General features: G+C 47.2%; 1 long non-coding RNA gene across 1 annotated transcript; it reads left to right on the top strand.

Annotated features, from left to right (window-relative positions):
* Nucleotides 1-1,229: 1,229 nt before the first annotated feature.
* Nucleotides 1,230-17,487, top strand: LOC121030418 (uncharacterized). Its single transcript, XR_005790190.1, has 4 exons — nucleotides 1,230-1,500; nucleotides 5,134-5,261; nucleotides 14,006-14,106; nucleotides 16,410-17,487. It is a non-coding gene; the product is annotated as an uncharacterized LOC121030418 (long non-coding RNA).
* The last annotated feature ends 6,984 nt before the right edge of the window (nucleotides 17,488-24,471 follow it).

Here is a 24,471-nt window from a genome sequence, read left to right as displayed (position 1 = left end):
CAGTATTTACTCGAAGACTTAATTACCTAATTATGAGCTGGGTTGCCTGGCAGGCTTGCAAGGGTAAAGGTGGGGCAAATGCATCCGCTTCTCACCTGGGCCCCTGAGAAGTCCTGGGATGGGGGCTCCTCCACCCAAGAGAGGAGCAACCCGGGGGAGGGGGCCGAGTTGAAACCGGCAGAGTCCTGGCTACGGAATAGGACAGAGTTGGCAGAATGCTGTGCGGCCTTGAGCAGCTTGCCTAACCTCTCTGAACCACTGTCTTCATCTGTTAAGTAGAAATAGCAATGCTTCTCTTGCTGAGTATTGGAGGGGTAATAGTGGTTTCCTGGAACCCAGCACTCAAAGGGGCTACTGTCAGTAACAAAGTCCTCATTGTGTCAGGCTGCGGGGGACTCAGATGTTCTGACCCAGCTTCCACCCTCAGTCCCCTTCAGAAACTGATTCTACCCAAGCACGTGTCCTCCCTGCCCACCCAGTGTCCCCTCCCAGCCTCACTGCTCCCAGACACACGGATAGCACTACCTCAAGACGGCAGATGCAGATAATGAGTTGGCAGATACGAAGTTGCCACTGACGATGTTAGACACCCTCCTAGCTGCTGGGAGGAGGTTCTGTCCTCCCAGTTCAGCTCTGTCATGTCTTGACTCAGTTTCCCTCTGCTCTGGTCTCCTGAACCCCTGAGGAGCCATGTTCATGCCCTGTGCCCTGATAAGCATCTGGCTGCCTCTTCAGTCCATCTCCGGTGACCATCAAAATTTTGCTGCTTGGATCCCCTGCACCATGGATTTAAAAAAAATATACGCCCAAGTTGAAATTCCCAATGGGAGGGGGCAGCTATGCAGAACACATCTAGATGTGTTTTTAGATTAACATCAAAATGAAATTAAAAAAAAAAAAAATTCTCAAGGAGCTGCTGACCCCAGTGTGAGAAAGTCTGGATTGGGGTCAGCAGAACCTGGGGCAATCCCACCTGACCCTCTTCCTCTAACACTTCCTTTTTCCCACCTCCAGGGCACACAGGAGGAACAGTGGGTGTTGGCCCAGAGCCCTCAGTGATGTCCGAGGTAGATTGCAAACAGCAGCAGAAACATTTACTCCTCCCCCCCCCAGCCCTTGCAGTGACCTTGCCGCCCCTTCCTCAAGGGGGGGGGGGGGGGGCGGGGGGGGGGGGGGGGGTGGTCAGTTCCCCTGCCCTTGAATCCAGGCTCTCCTGTTGCTTGCTCCAGAGAACATAGCAGAAGTGAAGGTGATACTGAGCCAGACCCCTAAGGCGGTGGGTTCCCTCTTTAAGTCACCCCTGGTAACTCGGAAATCAGAGCTCCCCCCTTTGTGGGGGACAGCACCTTGGTACCACTTCTAGTGGAGAGAGGGTGCGGCGTGGGTAGGAAGTAATGCAGAAAGTTTTCAGGTCTCCCGTTCAGAACTGGGGAAAAGGGAAACACAGTGGCTCGCTGTTCCTCCTTCTTCATTGGAAAGGAAGCTCTAGCAAGCTGGAAGGTGAGTACTAACCTCTTGGCTGCAGTAAAGCCCAAGACGAGGACAGGGTGCCTTGTCCCCCTGCATTACGGCCATGTGGGGAAGGGAACTGATCCCCCACCCCCGGCTCAGGAGCCCAAGCTTTCCTGGTGGCAGCTGCTATTAAACTGTGTCATTCTGCAGAAGAGGCGTGCCAAGCCCAGAGATGCTGTGTCCTTTTCCCAAACCACAGAGCAAGCAAAGGGTAGGCTGAGATGGTCTCCTGGCGTACGTGTTCTCAGCCTCTCCCTGGGAAACGCAGGGCCCTGCTGCTGGCCTTGCCTCCTTGCCCCTTCCCACAAACCCAGCTGAGATCAGAGATTCTCTGTTAAAGATGAGCGCTCCTTGAGGGCTCGAGGCCCGGCTGCTTCTTTTCTCCAGTCTTCCTGGTTGTGAGGGCTAAATCTGGCCAGAGGGGGAGCCAGGACAGGGTTGCTGAAAGAGCTTTTCTGACTCCCCATCAGTGGGTGCAAATTCAAATTCTGGTGGCACAGCACACACACCTCTCTCCAGCAGTATCTGAAGCATGCTTATAAGTGGTTATTTACGTATGTATATTCACATTCGTGTGTGTGTGCATGCGCACGCGCGTGCATACCTATCTTTGTCCACTGGATTGTGAGCTCTTTGATGACATGGGCTCTGAGGCAGATAGATAGAAAGATAGATAGATAGATAGATAGATACTGGGCAGGTGGATGGACAGGTGGGTGAGTGGGTGGATGGATGGATAGATTTGTTCATAATGGAGTCAGATAATACGGAAGGAAGGCAGAATTCAGGGCAGGGCTTGATCCTAGAAAAACAGAACAGCCAATAGGAAGACACCGCAGCAACCAAGCCTCTGGGTTTGAAACTAGAGGGCCCAAATGCCGTCTTAGTCATTCAATTTCTCTAGTCTTTAGTTTCTTCTGTAAAAAGGGAATGGTAACAACGGGGTCTGCCGCTCAGAAACAAATGAGAAGACAAGCCTAAAAGAACGTGCTTCCGAGGTTCACAGGGCAGACGGGCTCAGGGCCGCGAACTCAGGCAGGTACGGGGTCCAGTTCCGGCTCTACCACATATGGACTGCTGGACCCCGGGGGGGGGGGGGGTGGCTTGACGCCCCCCCACCCCCCGCCCCGCCACCACCGCCAAGCCTCAGCTGCAAAACCCGAAGAGGAAGTTGCTCCTTGGCAGGGGTTTGTGAATATGAAACAAGGTCTTGTGTTGGAAGCAGGTGCTCAGCGATGATCACGTGGCGGCTGCTGTCAATTTCTCTTCTCAGGAGGCCTGGCTCCGCCCCCTCGCAGTTTGGAAGATCAGAGAGACGCAGGTGGAGGCAGGGCCACAGCCAGGCGGGGACTGCTGCACTGCGGGAGGGGGGTGGGGGCGCGGGCTGCAGAGCAGGGCGAAGGGTGACGGCTCCCGCAGCGCATGGGGGGCAAGGAGAGCCGCTTGGAGGTGGTGAGCAGGATTTATAAGGAAAACCCTTTGCTCCTCAGCTGATTCCCAGGGAAGGGGGGAGGGCGTGGGAGGGGAGATGCTGGCAAGGCGAGGACAAGAGAAATATTTTAGAAACAAAATAATGACAGTTCTTGGGGAGATGCCAACATTAGCTTATCTGCGGACATGCTCCCTCAGAAAGGGCCAGGGGCCTGGCCGCTGGAGACAGCTGCCAACACAAACAAGGAGAGGGACCTGGCTTCCTCTGCGGACGAGGCCGGGAATAGGAGCCAGCTCTACATGATGGCAGGGAAAAGACAGGGTCTGGGGACCCCAAAGCAGCCCAAAGCAGCCGCGTACAGCCAGGGGCAGCTGGCATCCTGGGTTCTTCTGGTCCAGTTCTGGGTGCTTCTCATTCCTACTGGGGCCTGAGATAATTAATTCACTTCCCTCTGCCACCTCTCCCTCCATCTGTGAGCCCCGCCCCACACCATCCTCTCCTTGCCTTGGAGGGACTGCCCTGTCCCCTCCCTGAGAAACAAGCCCCCCTCAGCCACTCCACCAAAGCCACCAGGGCTTGAGCAGAGGTTGCCCTTCCTCACCCGCTCCTCCCCAGCCGGTCCTCAGCCGGTACACAGCAGTGGTCTTTTCCTTGGATCTGAATTTAGAGAGCATTTTCTAGCTCTTGGAAGGGATGAAAGGCTGGGAGCAGAGGACCTGCCCATGCTAAGCAAAGGGGTAAGGATGGGGGCTTTTTGTGGTAGAGAAAGGAAAGTAGAAGAGGAAGAGGTACTGAAGGAGGGAGGAAGGAGGGGGACAAGGAGGAGAAAGAGAGAAAGTCCAACTCCCCTAAATACCCTCCATAGGACCTCAGACTTAGTCCCCACAAACCCTAACATTAAGTCCTATCCTGGGTGGCTCAGTTGGTTAAGCGTCTGACTTTGGTTCAGGTGGTGATCTCACAGTTCGTGAGTTCGAGCCGCGCGTCAGGCTCACTGTGGTCAGCGCAGGGCCCGCTTTGGATCCTCTGTCCCCCTCTCTCTCTGCCCCTCTCCCACTCGCACTCTTGCTCTCAAAAATAAATAAATAGATAGATAGATAGATAGATCCTATCCTGGTTTTCAATTTATGGACTTAATTTTTTTGGCCATTTTATTTTATTTTATTTTACTTGATATTCTAATTTATTTCTGTTAAGTTTTGATTTAAATTTCAGTTAGCTAACATACCGTGTAAAATTAGTTTCATGCATACCATGCAGTGATCAGCCTTTTGTATTTCAAAATACGATACCTAGAGAAATAGGTGTTAAAAAATAACCGTACAGCTTAACAAACTATTAGTGACTAAATCGTAGGCCAGTTCGAGACTCGCGATCGCGGGTCCCCGAAGCCCTTCCCACTCACGACCTCCCTTCCCCTCAAAGTTGGCCAGTATGAGAACTTGTGTCTTTTCTTTATAATTTTACACAGCCAACTAAGCGTGTGACCTGAAACACGATAGTTCAATTTTGCCAGCTTTTAAGCTTTATGTAAACGGAATCCTATCTATGTGTTCTTTTGAGTTCAGCTTCTTTCATTTACTGTTAACAGTTTTTGAGAGTAAATCACACTTTGCCTATTATTTGGGTCATTGGTTCTGGGTGCTGTGGATTACTCCACTGCGTGACCAAACTTGAATGTATGCATCCGATCTACGGTCATGGACTTGAGGGTTGTTTCCAGCTGGACGCTATTACACAAAACCCTTCCTGTCCCAATTTTTTTTAGGTGTCCTAAGATTTTTACCAGATTTTTACCACCAATGAGCGACCTGAACGTGGGGGCACAGCACCCAACTTGAAAGTGGGAAAATCCAGAGAAATTTGAGCCCTTATTAGGGCTGCATCCTGGACCTCTCAGAGAATGCAGGTTCGGAGTCATTTCACTTTCCAGGTCGATAAACGAACAAAGATTTTTTTTGAGCGTGTGGAGTCTAAAAGGAAGGGAGGACAGGCCCCAATGCATGCGCGGGAGGCCACAAAAAGATACCGCCGCAGGCTTGAGGTCGAGGCCAGCTTCCATGAGGAATCAGTCTTGGAGAGGCTGGGAGGAAGGATTCACGTAGCGTAACCTGGACATTATTCAGTTCAACCCTTTGTACAGACGCGACTCCCAATGTCTGAGACTCCTGGCTTCCTTGTCTCCCCAGACCAAGTGGGAACAGGGACCTCCTCCATTGCAGTCCAAAGGAGCGCCTGGATCACGCTTGTCTGGACGTTGAAGCCCGCTGGAGCATTAGGAGAGCCATGGTGAGCCAGCAGGAGGGGACTGCGCAAGGTAGGAGCTTGTCACAGAGCAGCCTCTCGGGGAAGGTGGTGGACAAAACAAACAAGCTGACTTCGTAGAACAACGCTTTCCAACGTGAGCCCTTGTAAACGAGCATTTGGGTTCCAGAGATGGGAATCAGACTGTGTTCCCAGCCTGTAAGGCTGGACTCTGCTGCTGTTGTGTGTGAATGGATGGATGCGGTCTGTATCTCTGTAGGACAACGACCTAGAAAACTTACATTCCAAGGGCAGCATTCCAGCAGGGCCAGAGGAACGAATTCAAGAGATTCCCTGGATTTGGATCCCACCACTGCCACTGGCTTGCTGAATGATCATTCTTTCTCTGGGCCTCAGCTCCTCTATCTGTAAAATGGGGGGCTAGACAAGGAGACCTTTAGAAAGGCCACTCATCCCCCAACATCCTACGGTTCTACACATGTCCAGGGGAGGGGAGAGCCTCATAAATGAGATGTACCACATTAAAAGACTGTTATGACCAGGGCCAGGTGTTATAAACCAGAACCTTTAAGGGAGATCCACTGGTAGCAAGGGTTTGGTTAGGAGAACCCAAATCAACTCAAGGCTCGCCTCTGTGGCCTGTGCACAGATTGCATTCAAGCATCGCAGAGGCTTTTGCTGCCTTGAGAAGACACACACACACACACACACACACACACACACACACACACAGGGGCACCTGGGAGGCTCAGTCGGTTAAGCGTCCGACTTCGGCTCAGGTCACAATCTCACGGTTCGTGGGTTCGAGCCCCGCGTCGGGCTCTGCGCTGACAGCTCAGAGCCTGGAGCCCGCTTCGGATTCTGTGTCTCCTTCTCTCTCTGCCCCTCTCCCGCGCACACTCTGTCTCCTTCTCTCTCAAAAATACATAAAGATTAAAAAAAAAAAAAAAAGAAACCTGTTTAAAAAAAGGAGACACACACACCCATCCGGGGACGCCTGCCTGGCTCAGTCACAAGAGCACGTGACTCTTGATCTCAGGGTTGGGAGTTCAAGCTCCATGGTGGGTGTAGAGATTACTGAAAAAAAAAAAAACTAAATTAAAACCAAACTTAAAGAAGACACACAGAGATATTAGACACCTTGCTTTTTTACTTCGTATATCAAGAACATCTTTGCAGGTGGATATGGATAGCTCGAACTCCGAAGCCACAGAATGAACATAGCATAGGTCATTCACCCAGTCCCCTGAATACACAGGGTATTTCCAGTGTTTTGGGAACAGTCGTGTGATACACACCCTCGTACATACATCACATGCCGCCGTCTTTGACAAACAGCTCAGATTGTGTCACTCTCCTCCTCCAAGCCAAATGCAGACTCCTTTCCCTGAGCTCCAAGGTCTATACCATCTGGCCCTGCGCCTTCTCTGAGCTCCGCCCGGAACACCCTCCGTGCCCACTAGTGCCTGCTCTGCTGGCCTGATTGCAAGGCCTTGAACTGGCCAAGCCCAATCCTGCCTCGAGGCCGTTGGGCCAGCCATTTCCTCCCCTAGAACATTCTTCCTTGATCTTCATTGACTTCTTCCTTGCCGCTCAGAGCTCAGGTTCAATGCCCCCTCCTCTGAGAAGCCTTCCTGCTCATCCAAGTTCAAGCAGCCACCCTCACTCTCTCATTATTGTCTTCTGTCAATTCTCTGGAGAGCCTGTCGAGGCTTGACTTGTGTCCCCTAAAAAGATGTATTGAAGTAACTCCTAGTAGCTCTGAATGTGCCCTTATTTGGGAGTCATCTTCGCAGGTGCAGTCAAGTTGAGATGAGGTCATCCTAGGAAAGGATGAACCCTAACCCAGTGACTCGTGTCCACATAAAAAGAGGGAGACTTGGGCAAAGAGACACACAGAGAGAAGAGAACGCCATGGGATGGCAGACTGCAGTGATGAGCCAAGGGACACGGGGGTTTGCTGAGAGCCACCAGAAACCAGGAGAGAAGCAAGGAACAGATTCTCCAAGCTCAGAGCCTCCAGAAGGAACCACGCCTGCCAACACCTTGATTTTGAACTTCTGGCTTCCAGGGCTATGGGGGAATATTTGGTTCTGTTATTTTAAGCCACTAAGTTTGTGGCCATTTGTTACGGCAGCCCTGGGAAAGGAATACGCGGCCCTCGTCCCAACCCAGTACGTGTCTGGTTTCTCTCTTTCTTGGTTTCTTTGTGGTCTGCCTTCCCATAAGAACGTCAGCCCCGTGAGAGCAGGGGCCTGGGCTGTCCTCTCTGTGGCTACACCCCCAGTGCCTGACACACGGGCATTTTTGAATTCAGGGGCAAGGTGTTATTTCTAAAGGGAATGAATTCCTGTACGTGGGCTTGCAACATTTGAATGTCAGTGTATTCTGAGTTTGATGGACCATCAGATTATGTTCCCCCAAATGTGGTAGCTACAGTCCTCCTCCCAGCAGGCCACAGAAATGCCCATCTCCCATGTTCTATTCAGCCCTAAAGGGTGTTAACTTGCCATCTGGAGGCTGAGCACGGGATCTCCTTGCTGGGCTAACTTTTACTTTCTTGGCTTTTGGGAAAAGTGACTGTCTTTTCATAGATTCAGGTGCTGTTTGCACTTCTCTTATGAATTGCTTTCTTTTCTGTTGGTATGTGCGGTGGGCAGAATAATAGCCCCCCCCCTATATTTTCCATGTCCGAATCCCCACATCTGTGAATATATTAGGTCACATGGCAAAGGGGAATTACGGTTGTGGGTGGAATTAAGTTGTCAATCAGCTGACCTTGAGAATGGAAAATCACCCCAGATTATCTGGGGGACCCCAGTATAATCACAAGGGTCCTCTGAAATGGAAAAGGGGCAGGCGAGAGAGAGTCAGAGAGGGGCAGCATGGGAAGGACTCGGCCTGATACCGCTGGCTTTGAAGGTAGAGGAAGGGACCAAAAGCCAAGGCCAAGCCAGCCTCTAGAAACTGGAAGAGTCTGGGAAATGGATTTTCCCAAGAGCCTCTAGAAGGAATGAAGACCTACCAACACTTTGATTTGAGCCCAGTGAGACTCATTTTGGACTCCTGACCTTCAGGACTAAAGGAGTTGTTTTCAAGCCACCAGTTTTGTGGTAATTTGTTAGAGCAAGCAGCAATATGAAATTAGTACACTATGTTTGAATTTTCTTATCAATTCTGAGACGTCTGTTGTATGTTAGGGCTATAAACCCTTTAATTTTTTTTTTTTTTTTTTTTTTTACATCCATGCTACCCTCGTGTTCTCGGACTGGAATTATTGGTTAATCATCTACCTCCTTCCTCCCTGAGCCCTCAAGGACAGGATCCATATTTTATCCCGGTGTTTCTAGCAAGCCCGGAAGGTGCACCAAAAATGCAGAATGAATGAAAGAACAGCTGAACTCCAGGAATATCTTTACATTCTATTATCCCTGCATCCCCACATCCCTGTGCCCTAGGAACACCAAGGTTTCAGATAATGGGGAGACCCAAGTATTTGTTTCTTGGTCCTGTCCCTCCCTAAATGATTGGGTCCCTGTGCCTCACTTCCGAGTGGGGTCCAGGTAGAGAGCAGGACTGGAAGGAGCCTTGGCACGCAGCGAAACGCAGAGGCTGCAGGGCTTTGGGAAGTGGCCACGATTAGAATGAAGAGGCTTCCGGAATCCTCGAGTACTCCAGCACGTCACAGGCTGCAGCAGGACACTCTCCCACGAGGACCAGAATGTGACTCTACTGTGTGGCTTGGCAGAACTGGAGCGTTCTGAAGTCTGGGACACGGCGGAAGTGAGGGAGCATCACTCCCCGGATAAAAGTTGATGACACACTGTCTCGGGGTCTCCAGATCTGTTGGATCACTCACTGGGGCAGGGTGTGAGCAGCCCCACGGAGCGGTCTCTGCAGCAGGGACCTGCAGCCTTGTGCCAACAACCACGTGTATGAGCTTGGAAACAAATTCCTTCGCTCCAGCTGAACCTTCATCCGACTGCAATGCCGTCCCCCCAGCCGGTCGCAGCCTTAAGAGACACCCTGAGCCAGAGGCACCCAGCGAAGCCGCTCCTGACTTCCTGACCCTCAGAAACCGTGAAATAATAATGTGCATTGTTCTAAGCCAGCAAGTTTTGTTATGTAGCAACAGTAACAAATGCTGTTGGAAATCCTGGTCCTTCGCAGTTTTGAGAGCTACGCTCTAAGGCTAAGGCTCTAGCTTTCCAGCGTTTCCATGGGGAGATCCCAAACAGCTCTGATTCCTGATTCTGTCCGCCTGACCCGCTTCCCCCCGCCACCGTGACGCCTTCTCCTTATCCCACGGGTTCTGAAATCGCACAGCCCTTTGCCTTGCTGGGTCCGCAGGTGTCTGGCAGGCCGTGTGGGTCTGCAGATTCCTTCCTTTCATTGCAGGGGAATTCTCTTGAATCCTTCGATTGACAATTTTCTCTATTCTCAATTGCTGAAATTCCTTTGGTTCCTATTTTGGGCCTCCGGGGACTAGTCTTTATTTTCTTCTTCGCTCTCCTCTCTTCCTCCGTGGTCCATTTCTGTGTTTTTCCCATGCTTTCTGGGTGACTTCATAGTTTCATACTCTCATCTTTTTTTTTTTTTTTTAATTTTTTTTCAACGTTTTTTATTTATTTTGGGGACAGAGAGAGACAGAGCATGAACGGGCGAGGGGCAGAGAGAGAGGGAGACACAGAATCGGAAACAGGCTCCAGGCTCTGAGCCATCAGCCCAGAGCCCAACGCGGGGCTCGAACTCACAGACCTCGAGATCGTGACCTGGCTGAAGTCGGACGCTTAACCGACTGCGCCACCCAGGCGCCCCTCATACTCTCATCTTTTAGTGACGTTTTTTATTTTATTTTTTCTTACGCATTCTCTTTTTTTTGTAAGTGTTTTTACTGTGTGCTCCTTTTTGATTTATTTTTATGTTTATTTATTTATTTTGAGAGAGAGAGAAAGAGATCACTTGTGCATGCACGTGAGTGGGGAAGAGGCAGGGAGAGAGGGAGAGAGAGAATCCCAAGCAGGCTCTACACTGTCAGTGCAGAGCCTGATGCGGGGCTCGATGTCACTAACTGTGAAGTCATGACCTGAGCTGAAATCGAGAGTCAGACGCTTAACTGACTGAGCCACCCAGGTGCACCAAGTGCTCCCTTTTGCTTTTCTTTTTTTATTTAAAAAAATTTTTTTAATGTTTATTTATATTTTTTGAGAGAGAGACAGAGAGAGAGAGCACACAAGCAGGGGAGAGGCTGATAGAGGGAGACACAGAATTTGAAGCAGGCTCCAGGCTCTGAGCTGTCAGCACAGAGCCTGACGTGGGGCTTGAACTCACGAAACTGTGAGTTCACGACCTCAGCTGAAGTTGGACGCTTAACCGACTAAGCCCCCCAGGCACCCCCCAAGTGCTCCCTTTTTAGAGCATCTTGTTCTTATGTGATTGATGCAAATATCTTCTCTAATCACTGGAAAAGTATCCACACGAGCTTTGGGAGAATTTTTGTATTTGTTTCTTTAAAAGTTTTCTTCCCTGTGCACAGGCTTTCTCTGTTCTTCCAGGCTGCTCTATTCTATTCTATTCTATTCTATTCTATTCTATTCTATTCATCTCTTCCCTTCAGGGTTGAGTGTTCTTCAGATGTCTGGCAATCCTAATTTTCCTGTTGCTATTTGGAAGTAGCCGCCGAAGAACTGACTGGAAGGTCTAAACCTTTGGTGGGTTGGAATTTGTTCCCCGAGCCTCACCTAGGGAGACAGGATCAAAGTCAAGTCCCACCTGTATTTTAAGTTCACCTCCACGCAGGCACTTGTGATGAACACCAGGTGTCATACGTAAGTGATGAATCACTAAATTCTATACCCCAAACTAATATTACACTATATGTTAACTAGTGGGAATTTAAATAAAAACTTGGAAAGAAAAAATAAAAATAAAAATAAATTCACCTCCGTGAATGGGCTCCTGGTGGACAGGTAGAGCGGTGACAGTATAAGGGGACCCGATGGACAGCAGCAGGACAGGTGAGAGCCTCTCAGGAGGGGCCTCCCAGCTGGCCCCCATCATGTAGTCGCTCTTGTCTATGATGAGAAGTTTCGAACTACAGAAAAGTGTAGAGAGCAAAATAGCACACATCCATTTACCATCTAATCAGTAGTGAAAATTTGAAAAAAAAATTTACTTCCCATTTTATTTATTTATGTATTTATTTATCACTTTCAGAGGGAGAGAGAGAGCGAGAGCGAGAGAAAGCTTGAGCAGGGGAGAGGGGCGGAGGGAGAGGGAGAGAAAATCTTGAGCAAGCTCCGTGCTCAGTGCGGAGCCCAACGCGGGGCTCGATCCCACAACTGTGAGATCACGACCTGAGCTGAAATCAAGAGGTGGCCACTTAACCGACTGAGCCACCCAGGTGCCCCATTTCCGTTATCTTTTAAAGACACAAAACACTCCAGGTATAACTGAAGTTCCAGGTGTATCCCCTTCCAGTCTCTTTTGTCTTTCTAGGCTTAACGCTTCTACCCCTGGAGGAAACCGGTATCTCAACTTCGGGATGTCCAAGATTCTATTCCTTCCACTTATGTGTGCATCCATAAATAATAGATAATACTCTTCTGTGTCAAAGATTACACACATGAGCCAAAACTATTTATAAATTCACTGCAATCCCTATCAAAATATCGGCAGTCTTTTTCACAAAAAAACGGAAAAGCTGAGCCTCAGATTCATATCCATATGAATTCCAAGGGACCTCAGACAGTCAAAACACCGTTGAAAAAGAAGGGTAGACGTCTCACACTTCTGGGTTTCGAAACTTGCTACAAGGCTATAGTAACTGAAGCAGTACGGTACTGGTGTAAGTACAATTATATCCACCAAGAGAATAGAACAGAGATCCCAGACATAAACCCTCCCATACATGGTCAATTGATTTAAAAAAAAATTTTTTTTTAACGTTAATTTATTTTTGAGAGAGAGAGAGACAGAGCACAAGCAGGGCAAGGGCAGAGAAAAAAGACACAGAATCGGAAGCAGGCTCCAGGCTCCTAGCTGTCAGCACAGAGCCTGACGCGGGGCTCAAACCCACAGACCGCGAGATCATGACCTGAGCTGAAGTCAGACGCCCAACCGACTGAGCCACCCAGGTGCCCCTTGGTCAACTGATTTTTGACAAGGTTGCCCAGATCATGCGATGGGGAACAAAGACAGTCCTTTCAACAACTGGTGCTGGAAAACTGGATATCTTCATGCAAAAGAAATCAGACCCTTAACTAACATCAGGCTCAAAAATTAAATATAGAACAAAGCCTACATTTAAGAGCCAAAACTTTAAGTCACCCAAGAAAACAGAGGGGGAAATCTTGACATTGAAATTGGCAACAATTTCATAGACTTGACATCAAAAATGCAGACAACAAAAGAAAAAGACAGATAAATTGGACTTCATCAAAATTTAGTCTAAGTTTTTAAACTTGCTGTCATAAAGGTTTTTATAATAAACCTTTTCTTATCTTTTAATACCTGTAGGATCTTTTTCCTTGCTGATATTGACAACTTTTGTTATCTCTCTTTTTATCTTGGTGTTTATCATATTCATTACCTTTTAAAAGAAATCTCTACTTGTTTTTAAGTTTATTTATTTATTTATATATAGAGAGAGAATAGGAGCAGACGAGAGGGAGAGTGAGGGAGAGACAGAATCCCAAGCAGGCTCCTCGACACCAGTGCAGAACCTGACATGGGGCTTGAACTCACGAACTGTGAGATCATGACCTGAGCCAAAATCAAGAGTCGGTGGCCTAAGTGACTGAGACTCCCAGGAGCCCCAGATTCATTACCTTTTTAATAACCCAGCTTTTTTTTTTTTTTTTTTTTTTTGCTAACCTTCTCTTTTGTACATCTGCTTTATGTATTTTTAAGTAATCTCTGCCCTCACTGTGGGGCTCAAACTCACAACCCCAAGATCAAGAGTCCTGTGGTCCACCGACGGAGCCACCCAGGCACTCCATATCTGCTTTATATTTAAATTGACTTTGGTTTGTATTTTGATTTTCCCTTCTGTCTCCTTTCCTTGGATTTAAAGTTACTGTTCTTTTTCTAACTTGAGATGGAAATTTAGGTAAGTAGTTTTAAACTATTTTCTCTTATCATACATGCATTTAAATCTTAAAATTTCTCAGGGGGGTGCTCAGTGGCTTAGTCGGTTAAGCGTCTGACTCTTGATTTCAGCTCAGGTCATGATCTCACGGTTCGTGGGTTCCTGCCCCGTGTTGGGCTCCACACCACCACGGAGACTGCTTGGAATTCTCTCTCTCCCTCTCTCTACTCCTCCCTCATTGTCTCTCTCTCTCTCTCTCTCTCAAAATAAATAAATAAACAAAATAAAATAAAATGAAACCTAAAATTTCTTTCTAATCACTGCATTGGCTTTTATCTCAGTGTTTGTATGCAATATTTTGATTTTCACTCAGTTCAAAATATTTTGACCCCCGGGCTATTTAAAAGTTCTGCTTAACATGCAAACATTTGAGGTCTAACAATCTTTCTTTTGTTCATTTCCAGTTTCATTCCACTTTGGTCGGAGATCATACCCAGCATGAGTTCATCTTTTGAAATTTGTTATAACTTGCTTTACGGTTCAATACACGTTCTATTTTGGTACAAATGCACTTGGAGAGAAGAACATGTATTCTCCAGCTGTTGGGTGCAGCGTTCTATAGCTGTCTATCAAAGTCAAGGTGATTAACTCTGTCATTCATATTTTCTATATACCTATTGATTTTTTTTATCTGCTTTTTCTATCAGTTGCTGAAAGAGATTCGTTAAAACCTCGACCATGGTTACAAATTTGCCCACTTGTCTCTTTTGTTCTGTCAACTTTCTGTTTCATGCAGCCCTGTTATTAGGTGAGTACAAATTTATGATTGTTACGTCTTTCTGTTGAATTAGTCCTTTTATCATTATGAAACATGGCTCTTTACCACCATTCCTACTTCTGACTCTAAAGTCTACTTTGTCTGATATTAATCGAGCCATACCTTTCATTTGGTAAGTGCTTGCATGACATAATTTTTTTTTTAATTTTTTTTCAACGTTTATTTATTTTTGGGACAGAGAGAGACAGAGCATGAAAGGGGGAGGGGCAGAGAGAGAGGGAGACACAGAATCGGAAACAGGCTCCAGGCTCCAAGCCATCAGCCCAGAGCCTGACGCGGGGCTCAAACTCACGGACCGCGAGATCGTGACCTGGCTGAAGTCGGACGCTTAACCGACTGCGCCACCCAGGCGCCCCAGACATAATTTTTACCATCAGTTTACTTTCTGCCTTTCTGTATCCTATGTTTAAATCATGTCTCAGAGGGGCGCCTGACTGGCTCAGTCAGTAGACCATGTGGCTCTTAATTTCTAGGTCACGAATTCGAGCCCCATGTTGTGTGTAAAGCTTACTTTTTAAAAAACTTAAAAATAAAGTATGTCTCATAAGCAGCACACAATTGTTTTCTTTTTAATCCAGCCTAAAAATATTTGTCTTTTAATAGAAGTGGTGAGTGGAGCTTCGATCTGCAATCTTGTTTCTTTTTAAAAATTTATGACACCGCTCCTTTAAACCTTCATTTCTCCTCTTGTGCATGTCTATTGTATTTTGCCTCTTCCGTTAAACTTTTGGTTTTATTTCTATTAATTTTTAGCGGTTAACTCAGAGGCATCATCGACTTTTGGAGTCTACCTTATAATTTGGAAGCTTTCCCATTTCACAAATAATAGAGGAAACCTACACTCGTGTGTACCCACCCTACCTTTTGTAATACTGTTGTTAAATGTTCTACTTTTAGGGGGACATGGGTGGCTCAGTCGGTTAAATGTCTGACTCTTGATCTCATCTCAAGTCTTGATCTCAGGGTTGTGAGTTCAAGCCCTGCATCGGGCTGAGTGTGAAACCTACTTAAAAAAAAAAAAGTTTCACCTCTACATACGCTATAAATCCCACAAGCCATAGTTATTCTTGTGGCTTCAAACAGTCAACCCTCTTATATCTGGGCACATACTTGCTTCTTGGAATTCTCTGTTCCACTCTGCAGTTCCGTTTCCATTCGGAATTGTCATCCTTGTATTTCTTGTAGCAGGAGTCTGCTGGTGGTGAGTCCTCTGACTTCATTAGCGTGAAAATGTCTTTGCCTTCATTTTTAAAATTAAATTAAATTAATTTTAGAGAGTGCACAAGCAAGGGAGAGGGGCAGAGGGAGAGACAGAGAGAGAGAGAGAGAGACAGAGAGAAGCTTAAGCAGGCGCCACAGTCAATGCGGAGCCTGACACAGGGCTCAATCCTACAACCCTAGGATCACAACCCGCGCCAAAATCAAGAGCGGAACGCTCAACTGACTGAGTCACCCAGGTGCCCCGCCTTCATTTTTTAATTGTTACCTTTGAAAGCTTTGAAACTATCACACAGTTATGGAAAAGTACAATGTCCAATACAGAGAAATGTTTGTTCCTGACCCATTTGAGAGTATTTTGCCAACCCAGTACCCCTGAATACTTTAGCATATGTTTCCTATAGTGTTTTCTGGCATAACCACAGTACGGACTTCAAAATCAGGCAGTTAATAATGATGCGTTCCCATCCTATCCAAGCCCCCGGTTAAGATTTGTCAATTGTCCCGATAACTTCTTTAGAAAAGGAATCATGCGTTATATCAGAAATTTCAGCTGTCATGGGTTATCATGCCTTCTTAGTCTCCTTCAGTCTGGACCAGCGTCTCAACCTTTCCTAACCTTGATGCATTTATGGATTACAGGCTAGCCATTTTACAGAATGCCCCCCCCCCCCCCGCCCCACCGCCATGTGTATTTGTCTGATAGTCTGATTTGCAAGCATTATAGTCGGCTTCTTCATGTTTGGCAGGCATGTCACAGAAATGGTGCTAAATTCTCATTGCATCCCATCAGGTGCTGTATATCAATTTGGGCCATCGCTGGTGATGCATACTTTGGTTGTTTGATTATGCTGGGGTCTGACAGCTTTCCGAACACTGCACGTTACTCTTTTCTCCTGTGTAACTAACAAGCATTTCGTGGGCAAGGACCTTAAAACTATACACACAGTCCTGGTCCCCATTGTGCTTTACTATTTAACTATTTATATACACTTGTGGCTCCTTATTTTATTCAAAGGATTATAATCCAATTTACTATTTATTTTGATTTTCAGATGTCCCCGATTCGATCGGTGGAAGCCACTTCAAGACAGCTTCTGTATCCTTCTGACATGTCCCCATTATTCTTTGAGTGCTTCCGTGCATTCTGGCCCAGGATGCTCCAGACTCGCCTTGTACTTTCCCTGCCCAGTCCTGGAATCAGCCATTCTCTGGGGATCCCTGCCTTCTTTCTTTGAAACCGTTGTTTAGAAAACAAAATCTAGGTCTTGCTAATGAGGTGTATCCACTCCTGGCTCTGTGTGAACACAGCTTGAGAATATGTATGCATATGTATGCATACATATAGTATCTATTATATATCTGTTATATATGCATATATTATTATAATGTATTAATATATGTGTATATATAGATGAATCCACTCAGATATATTCTTTTCCAAATAAACATCACAGGGTTCATTCCAGTTTTCTCCTTTTCTATATTTATAACTCCCTCTCTCACTAAACCCAAACCTCCTCCCCCCTCCTCACCCTGCTCAGGATCTGACACCCCACATCTGGCTTCCCTCCCATGGGAATGCCCTTCTCATCCTGTCTGGGCTCTGACATCCTGCTCTGGGCCACCATGGCTTCCTCCACTCTCCACACCGTGCACACAAACGCATCCACGCCACGCCTCGCTCTGCCCCACCTGATGGCTTTAAATTGTTCAGAAATGGAAGAGAAGAAAAGGGAAAGGAAAGAGGACCATGAATTGCCTTTATTTTTGAAAAAAATTTCACAGGATATAGAACTTTTTTTTGTACAGTTAAAAATGCCTTTCCATTGTCGTCTGGATTTCATAGTTGCGATCAGCATGTCAGCCATAACTCATTGTTGCTCCTTGGAATATGATGTGTTTTAATTTTTCTCGGCTGCTTTTAAGATTTTCTCATTGTCTTTGGTTTGCACCTCTGTGTAGTTTTCTTTGTTTTTCTTTAACTTGGGATTCACTGAGCTTTGTGCATCTATGAGTTGATGTCTTTCTCTGATTCTGACAACTCTTGCCCTTTATCTCTTCGAATATGCTTTTCTTATTCTCTCTCCCTCCCTTTTTCTGAGAATCCAATTAGATGCATGATCGATATTATGACTGTGTCCCAATGTGTGTCTTATACTCTGATCTATTATCTTCATTATTTTCTCTGTCTGTACTTCAGTTTGAGTACATCTATACACATGTCTTTGAGCTCACTAATCCTGTCATCTGCAGCTAACTCCATTCAATGAATCCTTAATTTCAAATACTAAGGTTTTTTGGTTCTTGAATGCCTACTTGAATTTTTATAGATTCCAATTCTCTGCATCAGTCTTGCATCATTCAAATGCCCATCTTTTTCTCTAAATATTCTCTTTATATTCTATTTATCATAGTTATTTTTAAATTCTTGTCTCATAACTCCAAGAGAAAAATTATCCTAGTTGTGATGGTGGAATGAATACCTCCAACCAAAATTTGGTTCAAATGTCAAGACTGATGACATAAAGCACATACCAAGAAGATATGAGATTTATTATACACATATGAGGATTTCTAGAGACAGCCTGGAAACTTCCCAAGCAGGTCTAAAAATGGCTTAAGAGAGCAGAAAAAGGAGACTGGCTGGGAAATCACTGGAGAGTGGGACTAGGGATAAGTGTTCCCATGCATGGACCAAGGCTTGCATGGCTTGAACTTCGTGCTGAGACGAATGGATGGGGCACTTAGGCTTTCTTATGAGCTGGCCCAAGTCTAAAGTGAGGAAAGAGGGAGTGGTGGGGCTTAAAAGCTGTCAGCATTCAGGGACACCTGGGTGGCTCAGTGGTTAAACATTCCATCTCTTGATTTTAGCTCGGATCATGATCTCACTCTTCATGAGAGGAGCCCCATGTCTTGCTCTGTACTGGCAGTGCAGAGCCTGCTTGGGATTCTCTCTCTCTGCCTCTCCCCTGCTCATGCTCTCTCTCTCTCTCTCAAAATAAATATATAAACTTTTTTTTAAAAAGCTGTCAGCATTCAAAAGTTAAAAAAGGAGTCAGACTCTTTACTGTGCTATAGACCTAATGTTTGTGTCCCCCACACCAATTACATGCTGAAGCCTTAACCCTCATTGTCATGGTATTTGGAAGTGGGGTCTTTGGGAGGCGATTAGGTTCAGATGAAGTCCTGAGGATGTAGCCCTCATGATGGGATTAATAAGGTTATAAAGAAGAAGAAATACCAGCGCTCCCTCTCTCCACCATGTGAGGACACAGCAAGAAGGTGGCCATGTGCAAGCTACAGAGACTTTCAACTAGGAACTGAATCGCCAGTGCCTTGATCTTGGATTTCCCAGCCTCCGGAAGCATGAGAAATAAATGTCTGTTGTTTAATCCACCCAGTGTGTAGTATTTTGTTATGGAAGCCTGAGCTGACTAAAACACCCTACAGGTGTGCTTCTATTAGAGTTTTTTCTCATGCTTATTGGTCATGATTTCTTATTCACATGTCTTGTAATTTTTTAAATGGATTCCAGATAGTATATATAAAGGAATCCCAGGCCTTAAAAATCATTTTTGTTCCTCTCCAGAAAGGATTGTCCTATCTTCTCTTTGACAGATACCAGGGCAAATCACCTCAATCCAATCAGAAATTGAGTTGGGCTGGAACTGGATTCCAGGGTTAGTCCACCTTTGGTCTCAAATATCTCAAGGTTGAGAGGCACCTGGGTGGCTCAGTCAGTTGAGTATCCGACTTCAGCTCAGGTCATGATCTCACGGTTCATGAGTTTGAGCCCCGCATTGGGCTCTGTGCTGACAGCTCGGAGCCTGGAACCTGCTTCGGATTCTGTGTCTCCCTCTCTCTCTGCCCCTCCCCTGCTCGCACTCTGTCTCTCTTTCTCAAAAATAAGTAAACATTAAAAAAAAAAAAGAAATTCAGATATCTCAAGAGTGAGACATGGCAGGTGTTTCTTGCAGCTTCCTCTTTTTAGCAGCTTTCTCCTTCTAGAAGCTTCCTTCTCATGCACGGTCCTCCTGAGTTTCTCATACTATGAGACTGACAGGTCTTTGTCTCCTTGGCCTTGAAAGTTCTGCTCTTCTGACGTGTTAAGCTTAACTCTTACCTCCCTTCACATGCAAACAAAATATGTAGCAAATGTCTTGAGGAGGATACTTACCATGTGTTTCTTGAAAGCTCTTTTCTCTAGCTGTATTTTCCTTTTCACGAACTAAAAAACTGTGCCTTGATAGCCCAGACCACCGACCTCCTATACTACCCCAGCAATCAGTATCCCACAGGGAAACTTCAGAGCTTTACTATTCTCTAGTCCCTCAGGCTAGTCTACATGGCTGTCAAAATCCTGGCTGGTTTCTTCTTCCCCTAGTAGCCCTTTTTGCCCAGTGCTCAGTCTGGACACTGACTCAGCAAATGGACTCATAGAAGAAAAAGCCTAGTAATTCCAACTCACCTAGGGAGCCTTTGTCCTTCCTAATAGGTTCAGTGCTACCTACTGCACGTTACCCAAAAGGAGAACCTCTCTGGATGCTTCATTTTCATTGCTACCTATCACAAAACTATCCTCATGAAGAAGGTGGAGAAATGTGAAACGATGATCACAACAATAATACACTCACATAGATAGTTTAACTTATTGAATAGCTCCAGTGGAATATCCAAATGTTTTTCTTTCTTAGTCATGCTAAGGAATTAATGCCTTCCTTCCATACAGGGAGATTTGAATTTGAAGAGTATCATGGCTCATGTCACCTTTCAAATCTTTCTTGCCCAGCAACTACTGCCTCCATCTGTTTTTCAAGTCGGCTCAGGATCTGAAGGAACAGTAGAGTAACTGGAAAAGAGTGAGTTTTTTTAAAAAAAAATGTAATGTTTATTTATTTTTGAGAGAGAGCGAGCGAGCGAGAGAGAGAGAGCAGGAGAGGGGCAGAGAGAGAGGGAGACACAGAATCCAAAGCAGGCTCCAGGCTCCGAGGTGTCAGCACAGAGCCTGACGCGGGGCTCGAACCCACAAACCGCGAGATCATGACCTGAGCCGACGTCGGACACTTAACCGACTGAGCCACCCAGGTGCCCCAAGAGTGAGTTTGGATCAGGTAGAGCCTTCCTCTTAAATTTCTGTGTTACTTTCAGGGAAGTTACTTAACCTCTCGTAAGTTCTGATTTCCTCTTTTGTAAAATAAAACAACCAATGCCTACCTCCTAGGGCTGTTGTAAGAATTATGTTAGATATCAAGTATCCCAAACACAAGAAACAGTCTACACATTGTCCTCATTGGTCATCCCTGGTCTTCAGTTTACTCTGATGCACGATTAGGATGGTGGCAACCTTACAGAGTTGTTTTCATTCTGCAGTTAAATGAGACCATGGAGGAGAAGGGATTTGTAAAAGCACAATGCTATGCGAGAAGATTTGGTGCCCATGTTAGAGGTGACTCTTTTGGTTTCTGAGTCATCAAGTGACTGGTCTCATAGCAAAGTCCAAAGGTCTTTCTGGTTAACTTTTGTTTCTAGGGCCTCTGCACCGTGGGTGTATCCTCAATACCACCCGTCTTCAAAGGATGGCAGGGTGCCATCTGCAGGGGGAAGCCTGCTGGGAGCTGACCAAGCTAGGACTTAGTGTATCTCAGCACACCGTCAAGGACCCAGGGAGCGCATCCTCCTAATCGCTAGGATACGCCCACCCAGCTCCATTAGGTTGCCGCTTGGTGCCGTACTTGGACTCGTACAAGGCATCGACCAAATCCCACCTCTGCATGACTAGCTGTGTGACCCTGGGTAAGTCCCTTAAACTTTCTGCCATCAGTTTCCTCATCCATGAACCCGGGATACAATAATACCTATGGCAGGACTGTTGTAAGGAATGAATGAAAATAACAACAGGAAACCCGGTGTATAGGGGGGATGCCTATACATGGAAACTGTCACTCTGACCGGATCCCTGACACCTCCTGAACCCATGGTGTCGGGCTCTGTGCTGGGTCAGCACCAACATTCCACCTTCCCGGCGGCCCAATCCTTAAAGATGGCGCCTTCCCGCTTCCCCATTTCCCAGGCAACAGAGGGCGCCGCTCGCAGGGGCCCTGGAAGGGACCAGGGGAGCCAATGGGAATGCGGGAAGGCCACGGAGGAGCCAATGGGCGCGGCGGCGGGGCCGGGGGCGGGCCCAGCGGGCCTCTCTGAATGCCTGGAGCATCAGGGCTCCTGGCCCAGCCTGCACTTTCCCGGCCTGGCTTGGGCAGGGCGCCAGGCCCCCCGTCGGCCTCCACCCCACTTCCCAGCCCGGAGAGCATGCATAAATTAGGCTATTCTTAGTAGGGCCTGAAAAGGAGCCCTTTCTGTCTAATAAGAAAGACAAAGTTTTGTCAGTATCTATTTCTCAAACCCAAACAGTACAGTTCTATGGGTTTCCGAGTTCTGGCGTGGGGGAGCCCGAGCAGCCGGGGGTGCTGGGTGGTGCCCCAAGGAGCTGCTCGGGCAGGAGCCAGGTGGTTTAGGTCTGCTCGGCTTCGGCGAAGAGAACAGATCATCTATGGGGTGAGGGCGAACTGGTGTGCTGGCATCGGGAGTCTGCTTACGGAGGCCGGGCTCAGGCCACCAGGGGCTCCCTGGACTTCGGGACCTCTGCCCTCACCCTGCTTGGGGCCCCAGCAGCTTGAGGGACCATTGGACCACCTCTGTGTCCTTCTAGCCCACCTCCTCCGGTTCTGGCCTCCTCTCTGCTCCTCACACACACCAGCCCCTACTTGCCATGCTTCCTGCCCCACCCCCCTCCCCGGCTGCTTTTTCTCTTCCTTCAGGCCTCGGCTTCCCTGAGCATCCATCTGCAGAATTTCTCTCCCTCCCCATCACTCTCCATCACATCGTCCTGCATTTCCGTTACAGTGCTTATCCCAACATGGAACCATTAATTCATCTGGTCATTGTCTTCTCCCCAACCAGAGTGTCAGCTCCACCAGGGCAGGGACCGTGCTGTCTCGTTCACTTGTGTACCCGCAGCACAGAGTAGACACTCGACAAATTAATGTTGAATGAATGAATCCAAAATGTGGTACTTAAATGCCCAAGACCCTTCTGGAACCATTCTTATTGCAGATTGATGAGTCCAACCGCTAGCCTTCTTCTCCATGGCCACCTGAAGAAATACCCATCGTTGGTGGCGGAGATGTGGGGAGGACCCTCTACTGAACACCAGCTTGAGAGAAGCTGGGGCCCAAACATGTCTGTATGGCTCTCTCTGGTAGAACTAAAACAAGGGGGAGCTCTGGCCAACATCTCAGAACTTGGGGATTTTCTACAGCTGTTGTGAGCTAGATGCTCTGAAATCCCTGAATACCTCATTGATATTTTGTTGAGTTGAGAGTGTCTCCACTTGTCAAAATAATAACGAAAATGACCATCATATACCGAATTTCTGCAGCAGGCATGTTCCCTGTCTTAGCTCAGGCTGCTGAAATGAAATACCACCGGCTGGCTGGCTTAAATAAGACACATTTGTTTCTCACGGTTCTGGAGACAGGGAAGTCCAAGATCAGGGTGCTAGGGGATTCAGTTCCTGGTGAGACCCACTTCTTGGCTGGCAAATGGCCACTTTCTCTCTGTGTCCTCACATGGCATCTTCTCTTTTCTTTCTTTCTTTTTTTTTTTTTTTGTTTATTTATTTTTGAGAGAGAGAGAGAGCACAAGGTGGGGAGGGGTGGAGAGAGAAGGAGACACAGAATCCCAAGCAGGATCTAGGCTCCAAGCTGTCAGCATGGAGCCCGACACGGAACTCGAACCCACGAACCATGAGATCATGACCTGAACCTAAGTCAGATGCTCAACTGACTGAGCCACCCAGGCACCCCACTGGTGTCTTTTCTTATAAAGGCACTAATTCCATCATGGTGGCCCCACCCTCATGACTTCATTTAAACCTAATTATGTCCCACAGGCCCCACCTCCAAGTACCATCACATAGAGGGTTAGGGATTCGACATACGAATTTGAGGGGGTTGGGGAGACACAAACATGTTGCCCATAACACTTCCTACATCAACTAATCTCTACAGATATACCACGAAGTGAGTGGTTAATTTCATTTAGTAAGACTCTGAGGGGCAGGGAGGCTATGGAGGAGATTTACTCAAGGTCACACAGAGAAACCCAAGGTCAACATCCTCCTTCCCTAGTAAGCTCCCCCTCAAATCTGCTAGCTAGCCCCTATCACACAGAGATCATACGACAGGCCCTGGGGTCTGGTCAGCCTGGCCCCTAAATAACAGAGTTTGTTGCTGAAAAAAACTCAGAAAAATGATATCCCGGATCAAATGGAACCCTTTGCCCTAACCATCACATTATGGGTTTGCTCACTTAGTTTTCTTGGTCCCACAAACATTTGTTGAGTATGTACTCTGTGCCCCAGAATACGGCAGTGAACGAGACAGCATGGCCGCCCCCCCAGTAGGGGGCAGACAATGAAGCACCAAGAAAAGAGTCCCATATGGGACTCCGTATTATACCGGAAATACACAGAGTAAGGGGTGTAGAGCAAGGAGGAATGGGGGCTCCCCTCCATGTGGGTGGTCAGGAGGGCCCCTCAGAACAGGTGACAGGACAGAGGCTCCTAGAGGGACAGAGCTTGGTGACACTCAACATGACCACTCCTGAATTTCGGAATCACACCTGTGGAGCCCAAGACTCTGCTCAGAAGGGAACTCCGGGTGGGCCCCACGGCACAAGGCCCAATGGGGCCCCAGTGTGTGCCCTTTCTGTGCCCACAACACCCCTATTTCCATCTTTCCCGCATCTGCCCTCCTAGCCCCACACCTCCCCTTTGTTTCTTTATTTATTTTACCACTTCCGAGGAGTTTTTAGTGGGAGAAAAGGCCTAGAATGGGGTTGTTTGAGGACAAGGAAACGAGCCACTTGCTGTGATGAATGTTCTTGAAAAGCAATTTCTTTTTTCACAGGTAGCTCACTGGGCTTGGGAACAAAAGCGCTTTGGCTCCCTATCAAGTACTAACAGAGGCTAACTGTTTTCTGGGCACTTCTCTTTCCCCGCACACGCTCACTTGTGCCTCTCCCTATGCATGACAGAAGTGACATCCAGTTCAAGGG

Source organism: Herpailurus yagouaroundi, unplaced genomic scaffold, assembly GCF_014898765.1.
Source record: "Herpailurus yagouaroundi ecotype Mexico unplaced genomic scaffold, PumYag 140, whole genome shotgun sequence".
NCBI lineage: Eukaryota > Metazoa > Chordata > Mammalia > Carnivora > Felidae > Herpailurus > Herpailurus yagouaroundi.
This window is presented reverse-complemented; position numbering and strand designations above follow the sequence as displayed.